We start from the raw sequence: 12,324 nt of genomic DNA, 5'->3' as shown, positions 1-12,324 counted from the left end.
AGCAGAGTTTACTGTTTGAAGTATCCCTGATGCACAACAGGTGCCTCGGTTCTCACAGCAAATGTCTTTTAAACATGAAGACGAGGGGAAAGGACAGGGCAGAGGCTGATCTCCTTCATCTCTGCTACTCACATTACAACTGTCATATGTCTAATGTCTTGACAGCATTCTCTTGTAGTGTTTTTTCTGCTATTAGGGCTGGGATAACATTCTTATCACTAGATCTGATACTATCAAGACTACTTTTAAAGTATTGTGATTTGATGTTACAATTTCTTTCAGCTTTTGTAGACCACAGGGAAAAGTCGAATCATACACTTCTAGAGACTGTATATCATGAGGCATATTTCCACACACAATGTACATCTCAACATGTATGGCTTTTTTTCTCAGGAGCATCATTTACTGAAGAGAAAAGTGGTAAATAAAGTAAATAAAGTATATTTTTATTCCTGTGAAACACTGAGCTTGCTCTGTGAAAGGTGCTTTATTAAATAAACTTCACTAACTCACCAAAATGTACATGTACAATAGAATGAATTATAAATATAAAATTTTTGAAGTTAACTAAAACGGCTACATTTAGCTGTCATCACAATGTTTCCCGCACAATGATTTATTTGTGGCGGGCACCACAATATCAACATTAACAGCCACATTTTATTTATTTATTTTTTTAGTATTTGAAATAGATAAACTCTTATTTCATTGTCAAGCTGCACGCAGTGCATTGATTTGCTCAGCCCATCGCTCTGCTCTCTCTCCCTCCCTCCGTGATTGTCAGACTACAATAAAGACAAGAATTAGCTAGCTGGTGCACCCCACGGTCCATCCGTCTGTCTTGCCAGTGTTAGAAGACTATTAGCCTGGAGGAGAGTGAATGGAAGCTCCAGAGATGGACCCTCAGTAGCAGCTGTAGCAACTCAAATTAAGCCAGCACAAACCCCGGTGCCAAGGCTCACAGTGGGCTGATTCTAATCTGTGTAACGGCAGCAACACAAAGTTTGCTGATCTGGTGGGGAGTTCTTGCTGACTGAATTCGAGTTGCTACAGCCAGTGAAAGTCTGTGTCCTCATACTGTCTGATGTTAATGCTTTCTCACTTCAGCTGTGTTTTTCACGGTATGGATATGACATCACTAGGGTTGCAACGGTATAAGATTGTCCTGGTACATTAACTGTCTCGGAAAATATTGTGGTTTCATGGTATCATGGTATCATGGTATTACAGAATTTATATTATTATTAGTCAGAATGTTTTTTTTTTGGTTGAACACACGTTACAATATTTGAAACTTGAAACCATTTTGTTAATTAAAGTATGTGTAAGAAGTTGAAAATAACTCAAACGAAGTTATTTTGCAGTTATTTTTTTTTTTTCAATATCCTAAATAAGCAAATGAACATGGTGTGATATCCGTCAACTTTTATATCACAGTATACCCTAAAACCAGTTTATCGCTGCAACCCTAGACATCTCATTACTCACAGATTACCACAATAAAATCAGCAACTTCTTTTCACCTTCACATTTCAATTCAGGCTTAAAAAAAAAAAGAATGATCAAAAACTTTTGACAAAATGCTTTTTCTCACCTTGCACAATAAACAAATATTACATACATTGAAAAGTATTGGGTTTTTTTTATGTGAAATGAAACCATGATGTATGTATTCTTATAAATCACGAAGTAGAAGGATAATCAGGCTTCCTTGGTTCAATTTTCAAAATTTGGATTGGATTTTTAAACTTGTCAACAATGAAAAAAACCCAAGTAATTTGAAGATAATTATACTACGCTCTATTGAAATTTTTATTAACGAAAAAAAAGTGTTTATGTGCAAACATAAGCAATTCATTTCAAACTGTTTCTACAAATGATTTAGTTTATATCAAATCCTGCCGTCATTATTTTTCATTGACGATGTTTGTGTGAATGCAAAAGCGTAACATCAAATTAAGCAGAATTATAAACATTGCACTATTTCAAGTTTTTTCAGCCTGTGCTGTGTACGCCACATACCAAGTGTTTCCAAGAACAGCCGGCCTCACTGACAGCCTCTCAAGAACGTTTGGAGTGCAACTTCATTATGCTTTTAACAGACGCTGCATGACATAATTTCGCGTGACAAAGAACTTGATTCATGACATTATCTTGGCTGTTGCATTAGCTTCACGAGGCAGCTTGTCTAAACTGTGACGAGCAGATTGTCTTTCCGTAGATGACAAGCTTCCATTACAACGGTGATTGAAACAGTAGCTTGACGAGGAATGGATGCATTGGAGTTGTGAGTGCGGCTCTGTGAAGTGAAAAGGAATCTGATGCAGATGTGGATTCTGTTGCAGCCCTCCATTTTGACTCAAGAGCTTTGTTTCAAATTAAACCTTCTCCAAATGTACGAATTACAGCACTTGATCCTTCAAGACTGATCCTTAAAAGCTGTTGCATTTTTCAAGCATTGATTAACGAGCGTTAGATACCATTTCTTTAGAGGAAATAAATGTCTTCATACACTTGGATGCATGTAAAAGGGAATAGAGAGCAAGTTGACCTGGCAGTCGTCCTTCTTGATAATTATTTCCAGTGGATGACAGCAGGAGGAACTGCACCACACTGACTTGATGAGAGACACAGAATCGCTGTTTACCTTCCTCTGTTTTCCTCCGCATCACCCTCTCTCCATCGCCTTTCTCTCTATCTCTGCAGCTGTCAGTCTCTCCTTCTCACCCCCTCATAATCCAAAGTTGTTGTCATCGCTCCCAGAGAGGTGTGTGTTTGTTTGGCACGACTGCTGACGTGCCGCTCCTGCGCATCTTTTAACAAGGGCTTGTATCTAATGACTAATGTATCACACTGATGGGAGGAAACCCCTGCTAAATGTAAACTAACCTCGGACTGATGGCAGGTAACACTCTCCTAAACTGCTCATGATTTGGCCCACCTGCCTTGTTGTCATTGTATCACAGTCAACACGCTGCACTGTAACCACATGCAGTCATTTGGCAGCTCGCAGGTACCAGAGTCTGATCAATGGAGCATCTTGTGGGCTAAATGAAAATGTGTTACTGGCTAACGCTGCGTAGTCAGTACCAGTAAATGTGTGGCTCAGCTCCACCGCCTTGGGCTAAGTAATTAGTCTCTGTCTGCAGTGTTTCCCTCTCATTTCGTCTAATGATTCGTTTTCCAGGTCACAACCTAGCAGCTGTGACTGATCTCGTCTTTCCGCACGTACTCTGATCGACTTTTGCAATGCTGTTTAACCAGGTAGTGCAATGTGGCGCCTCGAACGAGCATGCCATTGTAGCATTTCAAAGTGACGGATGACTCAAACAGAGATGGTCTTGATTTACAGTTTGGCAAAGCTTGGGGAATCGGCCTGTTGTGAGAAAGGGAACCTCCTTAGAGCAGGGGATGCTACAGTATGCCACATGGGGCCGGCTTACAAAGTCTCTTCTCATAAACATCCTCCTTGGTGCAAACTGTATAAAGCATGAATCATAAAAGCATATATCCAACAACCGCTTTGTTTATACCAGTGTGTATTAATACAGTATGTTGAGTGTCTGGAAATATGAACCATATTGTGCCTGTCATATCTGTGGTATTTGCCTAAATGGTTTTGGAATACCTTTGTCATTATTTGGCTGGTACATAGGAGCAGAACTGTCTCCTACCAGCTCCATTATTCTCCAGAGCATCTCCCATGTGTGTTTGTGTGATTTCTTTCTGCTTGGATACTAAAGAGGAAAACAGCTCACTGTCCTGTGCACGTGGAAGTGCAGGGAGTCTCACACAGAACCCTGAGACTTCCTGTTTTATCAGTACCATATGGATGCCCCCCTCTCCCACCCCTAGCAGTTTGATATAGGATGTAGGTTAGCATGTAAAATCCATTGCACCATTTCATCTAGCATTTTCGATTCCAGGCCCAGTCAACACCCTGCAAACATGGCTGAAATCTATAACTTTCCTGTGATGCTAGGACACAATTTCTGGAAGAGAAACCGCAAAACCATAACACAAACAAACAGCATTGGGAGCACATCCAAACCCAGTTCACTCAAAACCGCGGGAGCATCTCACGAGCTCGTATGGCGGTGCATGTGTGTGTGTTTTTTTATTTTGCATACAGTATTTGTGTGAGGGGGGTCGGAGGGATCGCCAGACAGATTCTGATCCAGTGCTGAAGTAATCCCATAAGTCAGAGGTGCTCTCTAAACCGCTCTGACCCCTGTGCTCCTGCGCTGCAGTGTTTACGCTGGCTCCACTGGCATTAAACACAAGCCACATATTTTTAACATTAGGATCCTCCAGGCTCACCCTGGGCCATGTAAATAGTGAGCTGCCCGTCAGCCGGGATCAGTCAACTCACTGCCTGTTTGGACCAGCTCCATGTGTGTGTGAGTGTGTCGGCATGCATGCGTGTGTGATTGTGTATACTGAAGCCAAAAGATATCACCAGTAGGTCAGTTTCTCTTAAGTCTCAAACGATAGCTCTCGCCACCTCCCAAGATTTGCTTGAATGTTTTGCAGTTCGATGCCAAGAAGTATTCAAAATTTTTATCAAGCACAGTAAATACAGAAAAATCCTGAATTTAAAGGGGAACACCACCTAAATGAAAAATTCCCATATGTTATCTCCATAGCCAAGGAAAGTTTAATCAATAGTTGTGAACATAAGCTTCTCTCAAAGCCAGAAATCAGAGAAGTAAGTCTCGAATTTGTGATGTCATCAAGTATAAAGTCTGGAGCCTGATTTTGTGGACCCACAGAGGGTTTGTCTTGTTTAAACCAAAATGAGCTCTGTTCTGTTGTAGTGTTCTCAGTCAGGAAACAGAAAATGTGGCCATAAACTCAGAACGTTCCCCTGGATGCATCTTTCCAGATTAGTTTTTGGATTTGAGAGAGAGATGTCAATGTTGAGTAATATTTTTGGACTGCTAAATACAATGAGAATAGCGTATAAATTTTGAAAATGGGTGTAGTTCCGCTTTAAAGATTTTACTTGTAAACATGGTCAAGGCTTATCTGCAAAAGGTAAAAGTATGCAGAAAGGCCACATTTAGAGTCATGGACCATCATTGGATTAATATGATGGATGAATTAACAGGTAAGCAACATTTAATGCTGTGCCTGTTTGTGGCAACCACTTTATACACTGTAGGAATAACCCTTTTTATTCAGTAAAATACCAATTGTGCACACACACACACACACACACACACATATATATATATATATATATATATATATATATATATATATATATATATATATATATATATCACAAAAAATATAAGTGCCAAGCTTAATGCTGTTTTAAAACTCTTACAATCGGTAACTCTTTAACTCTTAGTTATATAAATGTGGTGGAGTAAAAGTAAGGTAGTGGAAAAGGAGTAAGAAGTAATAGAAATACTCAAATAAAGCACAAGTTTCTTAGAAAAGCTACATACACTTTATTACAGCCACTCTCCACCACTGCCACACAGACAAGCACAAAAAACGTGGCTCAAACAGCAGAAAACTTTCTTTCTTGTGGGAAAATACCTGAAAAGTGATTTAAGATGCTCAACTTCTCTCATGTATCTGAGCTGCTGTTTCCAGCGGGAACAGTGCCAGTGACATTTTGATACTTCTCAGCTGCTTGATGGGGTCTTTGAATTCTGGTCTCTGCAGGCAATGCAGGCAACACTGACCTCTACTGGTTGTTATTTTATGTGCTACACTGGGAGGATTTCAGTGCCATTCATCTGCCAGACCTGTGTGCCACAGAGGATTAAATAAAAACTAGATCATGTTTCATCTTCGCAAACATGACCATAAATCACTCGTCACTTCTTACGCTTTTTTATACCCAGCCAGGATGCTCTACCTCTCACAACAAGGCTGTAAAATTAAAACATGTTGAGCTAAATATTTACACCACTAATAAACTTTGCGGTATTCCAACAACGCACCGGCAAAGTAGGTTTCACAGAACGCTGCAGATAAGTCACAAATACTGACATGCCAGTTTCAACACACCTCAGTGACCTTCTGAGTGTTTGTGCGAGAGGCGGTGTGTGTATTCATACTCATCACGGCATCTAAGCATGCAAACTATTCATAAAAACAACCTTACATGCACTGCCACATACAGGTATGGCATGTGTGTCTAAGAAAGGCACGGCTTGCATAATGTGTGTGTGTATGTGTGTGTGCATGTGTTCACAGCCTCCATTAATGATGCATGTTGGAGTGTTTTACGCTCAATATAATGCAACATCTAATGAGGTGTGAAATGCCACACATTCCAACTTATGGCAAGTCTAAGCTCTGAGAGTTAAACATGGTGAGTGTGTGTGTGTGCTCTGCATGAGATAAGGTCAGGTAATGGTAAATTTTGTCAGTCTGTGAGAGCTGTTGTTGTCAGGGTGGAAAATATGAGTTTTACTTGCACTATTTATGTTGAAACTGGATGGTATGTCAGCCTGAGAGATGGAAAGTGTGTCCAATATGCCATCTCAAGGAAACAAAATTTGTTCCATTTCTTAAGCTAAGAATTGGAAGACTGATTTTTAAATCATGATTATGATCCTGATGCTGTTATATAGTGGCAATTCTATGAGAATTACCTTCCTGTTTTCTATGCAAACTTGTAGGCCTGTAAATCCCTTTGAGAAAACATACTGTGATTCAAGGCTCTATCTATCTACATACCGTAAAACTCGGAATATAAGTCGCAGTCTATTTTTTAAGGTCTTAAACTGGGAAAACAAGGTTTTATATTACTATTTGTTAATAAAAATGTTACACAATAACAATAACCTCTTAAGCAGCTTTGGTTACTTTTCAGATTGCAATTTTCCAAACAACCTCTTCAGGAAATAAAATTATAACAACATCTGAGCCATAAAAATGAGTTTTAATTAACGTTAAACTTCTTTTTTCTCTTTTTTTTCTTTTTAAAGAAGACAGTTTTACCTTATTAAGGCTCATTTATGCTCCCTTTACGTACGAAAATGTATACGTCTGTTTCAAATGATGTTACCGTCACTGCCCACATACTTCCATGCGCCCTTTACGTTGGCATGGATGTTAACCAATATATCCACCAGGAGGCAGCCCAGCGTCAAAAGTTTATGACAAAAACAAACATGGCGACTGTGGAGGAGATATTGATAATGTACGTCTTGCATAAAAGACAAAAACAGAGGCAGCGTTGTAGGAGGTGGTGGTCAGTGAGGCCATTAAATACATCGCGACTGGAGGACGGAGAATACTTTTCTCTAGTACTGCCGATGAGAGAAATTGAGTTATTTCTTCTTCGTGTCTCACTAGAGCTACGTATTGGGTAGTGACAGCAACACGGCCCCCACGGTTCCCGGTGGTACTGCTCCGTTTGGCCCGTATCCGTAAGCTTTATGGAAATGTGCAGAAATACGGATGACATGAACGCGGAGCACGGACAGAAGGCTCTGTCCGTATCCGGATCAGTATTTAACGTTGAGCATAAATGAGCCCTTACAGTGTGGGCTGTAACTATACATAACAATATGGCGGCTTGTTCACTGGCTGGCTATGATGTCCGTCACAAATCTTTAGCTACATAGCGCCATCTTGTGGGTCAAATTACCTATGTCAGCATTTACCTTGGTCTATAGGTCGCACCGGTCTATAACCTGAACTCAATTTTTCAGATGAAAAAAAAGGGGAAAAAAAGTGCGACTTATACACCGAATTTTACGGTAAATACAAACTTGAGTTAGCCATAGCTGTGAGCCTGTAGCTCCACAATTTTTTCCCCCATGTGAAATGCTTCGCTGGTTCTGACATATGTTTTATTTTGTTTAAGTCAGACAGACTCTCTTTTAAATGCATTTGGAAGTCCATCTTCCTTTTTGTGGGTTATTTTACAGCATAGGAAGTTGTTGCCAGTAATGAAATGGCAAGTTTTTCTGCAGGATTTCCTGCCACTGACTAACGGGCTGCAAGTGCATCTGAAATGGTAGCACAGCCAACAGGAACACCTTCTCTCTGATTTGACCTGTGATTGGCAAGAGTCTCCCGTGACACGCTAGATTATTTAGACCCAAGGAGGTGCACAAGTCTAGTTTGCTCTCAGATAACTTGAATTTTTGCCCAATAATGAAAAAAAAAAAAAGTCTACTTCAGAGACGGATAAAAAAACGTTTCTTCTGTCTCCTCCTTTGCTTTTCATTCTGCAATATTTTGCAAGATTTAGTTGACATTTTGACAAATTCTTGACTGAAATTATTCATCAATGTGTTATCGTTGCCATTTTTGTTGTGAGAAGATGTCTTGATGTATTTAAATATACACCATGTGTAATGGGCTGAATGTATGGGTATGACACAGATATAATTAACTCAATCATGAGACATAAATAAAGTGTGGGAGTTGTTTTCCTGCCTGTGAGTTAAAGTTTAGACTCAAATGATAAAGGCAGACATATTAATTAAATTAGCAGGAATTATGATGTGAAACAGTTCCTGGTTTTAATAAAATATCTGCAGCACAACTCAGAATACACTGCATATTAAAGGCTGAATCATGAATCCATAAGTTTAAGTTAAGCATTTGGTCTGTGTGTATGTTACAGAGCTGTGGTTCAGGGGGTCCAGATGGCAGGCATAAGGGGCCCGGCCTGCACTGGAGTCTGGCTCTAGAGTCCAAAGGGGCTCCCACTTCAACTGGACACATTCCACAGGTACACATGAACACAAAACACCAGAAACCAGCAACACACAAAGCAAGACGCGTTCAAGTTCAAGGCCCAGAGATGTTCCTGTGGTGCTGGCAATTAACCAAACATTTTGTCTGAAACCAAAGCACTTAACAAGAAACGCTGCACAACTAAATCTGTGGAACAATATGAAGTCTGCTAGAATTACAGCTTGCTGCTTGATGATGCATGAACGCTAGGTTGCAACTACTGCTTTATCAGTGAACCTAAGAATGTCATCCAAATAATCATTTAGCCTTTAAAGGTCAATTCACTCAGAGAGCTCATAGGCAAAAGCTAGTGAAGGAATCTCTAGGCGCAGTTGTTCGGAGAAAATCTGATCAGATTTCTGCCATCGGAGTGGATCAGATCTTGGAAATGGGTTGGTCAAAAGAAAAAAGGATCCTGAAACTGGATTAGATCACGTAATCCATTCTTGGTTTTGATCTGGATCAAACCATCAGTATGTGTGGTTCAAAACTTTTTAGCAGGATTGGAATACTATTGATCCAGTAAATAAATAAATGAATAAATCAATCAGGATTATCTTGATCAAAATGCAATTAAAATATCTGAATTGGTCAAATATGTATACACATTTCTTTATATTCTGCGCTTGATTTGTTTAACAGTTACTGTGATAAAGTAGATATTAATCTAACTATTAAGCCTTTCAGTACAGTGAAGTTTTAAAAAAGGATGTCCCTATGTAGCAATTTCGGGGAAATAGCTGTGAAAATCAAACTAAAATTATTTCCCAAATTATCCCAAAGATCTCCGTATTGTTTTCTTTGGCAGCACCTAAGTGGTAAATGCATTGTGATTGTCAGCAGACTGCCTGTATTGTGATATGTAGCCCTATTTAGAGCATCTGTATTTGGTGATCTTGGAAATCCAATGTTGCTTTGAAAAACCGGTATAAAAGCACGATAGATTAACTGATCCTGGACATCAAAACATGGGATTTCAAATTAGGATAGAACAACTGGGCCATAAATAGTATGCATGAGGTAGCCTAATAGAGACCCCCCCAAACAACTCCAAAAAGGTGCCCTAACCAGCTGAGGCCACATCTCTTTGGACATTAGCAAAGGCAAACACAAGAAACATCAGAGCGAATAAACACACATGCATTGAAAATGAATACAAACATTGCAATAGAGATTTCATATTAATACCAGATTAGGCAGCAAGCAAACTGAACAGCCAGCAGCACAGCATCACCTGAAAACATGCAGAAGCCAATCATTCATTCATTCATCACAAACTGGCTCTTGGAATGCAACAACACAGCACCAAGGCTCAACTGAGAAACAGCCAGCAACAAAGCAGCCACAGCCAAGCAAACAACCAGCACTGAGCCAACACAGGAAATGTCACTGGTAATGAATGGAGGGGAAAGCAACACAGCAGCAGTTACTTAGCTCAGACCCAGGCATGATGGCAGGTAGGAATCCGGTGAAGAGTCCTCTAACAGAGTGGTCCAGGTCCCACAGCAAACACAGGAAAACTTCCTGCAGGTTTCTGTCCTCACACCTGCACTGACGGCTGATAGAAACTGTCGGAACACTTCAGGCAGCGCGACGCACCGCGACTGTTTACTCCAAAATACCAGATCCAAACGGGGAAGCAGGCAATGAAAGAAACCGGCTGACATGACAGGTTATAATGCCCGCGTTGTACACCTGCATGAATATGACAGCCACTATGTGTGAGCTAATCACTGTAAAGCATACTGCAGACACCTGATGCCAACCAGCCAACACATGCGCGACTTCCGACGCTCTGTGTCATTAAAGGGACAGTTCACTCCAAAATCAAAACCGCACATTTATCCTCTTACCAATAGTGCTATTTATTAATCTACCTAGATTGTTTTGGTGTGAGTTGCCATGTGTTGGAGATATCTGCCATAGACATGCCTGCCTTGTCTTGAGTATGATGGAACTGGATGGCACTCAGTTTGTGGTGCTCAAAGCACCAAAAAATAAAATTGAAAATCTCAACCGTAATGTCTCTTTCTAGAAGAAATGACCCGGTTATTCAAGCTAATCCACAGACTTTGTTTAAGCAGTTTTATGTGGGAACTTTTTTTTTTTTTTTTTTTACCAACAACTGTATCACCACACAGAAGGAAGAGTGCATCTGTTCATAGATGACAATAACCAACGCACTCTCACTCCAAAGTCTTCGGAATCCGGCGCTTGAGCAGTGACTTGAGGTGTCAGACACTGACCAAAAAAAGCCATCCTTGGGGCGATGGTAGCGTAGTGGATAGTGCTGGCACCCCACGTACAGAGGCATTGCCTCGCTGCAGCAGCCGCGGGCCCGAATCTGACTCGCGGCCCTTTGCTGCATGTCAGTCCCCACTCTCTCTCTGTCTCCCCATTTCACTCTCTGTCCTGTCATTTAAGGCAAAAAGCCCACAAAAATAATCTTAAAAAAAAAAAAAAAAAAGCCGTCCTTTAATGTCGTCATAATATGTGGCCAGTCATTGTTACAGTTTATAGTGTTCAGCGGCGTAAGGGGGAAACGCGGTGGGACAAGAATGAAAGTTAAGGTGGCGAAAGTCTGAGCGGGACAAGCGGGAGAACAGGGGTGGTGGATGGGTCTAACAAATACAGATTTTCACCCGGGAGAGCAGTGTTCACGTCCTGTAAGATTCTGAAGCCAAACTCTGTTCTTTTTTTCTAAACCCAACCAAGTGCTTTGTTGCCTAAACCCAACCGTGTGTTTGTTGAAAAAAAAAAAAAAAAAAAGTAAATTTGTGGTGTTGTACTGACGTAGTGCATCCCAGAACGTCAACAACCAATGCACCCAGACTACCTTTCACAGCGTATCTGGACATGGAGTGTCCATGACCAATTGTCAATATGTGACAAGGCTGGAGTGAGAATATGTTGCAATACCAAATAGCAACATATTCTCACTAATAGTTACATACTTCTGGCTCACCTGAGCTAGCTAACGTTACAGCTATGAGGAGGAAGACGCCATTGATTTCTATCACTCGTTCGTCTATGAGTAACGCATGCTTCCTTCTGCACAGTGATACAGTTGCTGTATATAGTTTTCTAGAAAGAAAATAGTTCCTACATTAAACTGCTCACAAAAAGTCCTGTGGATTATCTTGAGTAACTGTCATGATTTCTGGAAAGGGACATTGCTGTTGAGTTTCTCAAATGTATTTTTCTGGTGCTTTGAGCACCATAAGCCAAGTGCCATCTAGTTCCATTATATTCAAGAGAAGGCAGACATCTCTACGGCCAGTATGTCCAACAACACAAAACAATCAAGACTGATAAATAGCACAACAGTCAAGAAAGTATTTATGACTTTGGAGTGAACTGTCCCTTTGAGTGATGATAAATGCCTTTCTCAGGTTTTCAGAACCCTAAGACATGCCATCAGATTGCCTGTTTTGTCTGACTAAAAGTCAAAGAGTTAAACAGCAAATCCTCACATGACTATCTGAGTTGTACTTCAAGAAAATCTTTGGTATTCTTGCTTGATACATGATTTGTTTATTTTCTTTCAATATACATGTAAGCATGAGATACAAGCCCTGATACTTGAACTTTTCTCTTTGTTCTTGG

At 40.4% G+C, this 12,324-nt stretch overlaps 1 protein-coding gene across 2 annotated transcripts in view; it reads left to right on the top strand.

Moving 5' to 3' along the window:
• Positions 1-12,324, top strand: part of ngfa (nerve growth factor a (beta polypeptide)) — a 31,538-nt gene that overhangs the window by 17,890 nt on the left and 1,324 nt on the right. The window contains exon 2 of one of the 2 annotated variants that reach the window (XM_033628045.2): positions 8,606-8,713. The exons of the other annotated variant lie outside the window; for it this stretch is intronic. The gene's annotated coding sequence lies outside the window, so the exon portion shown is untranslated. The remainder of the gene's footprint in view (positions 1-8,605; positions 8,714-12,324) is intronic. 2 annotated transcript variants of the gene reach the window in all.

This window comes from Epinephelus lanceolatus, chromosome 8 (genome assembly GCF_041903045.1).
Source record: "Epinephelus lanceolatus isolate andai-2023 chromosome 8, ASM4190304v1, whole genome shotgun sequence".
Lineage (NCBI taxonomy): Eukaryota > Metazoa > Chordata > Actinopteri > Perciformes > Serranidae > Epinephelus > Epinephelus lanceolatus.
The sequence above is the reverse complement of the archived record's forward strand: the minus strand, read 5'-3'. Positions and strand labels throughout refer to the sequence as shown.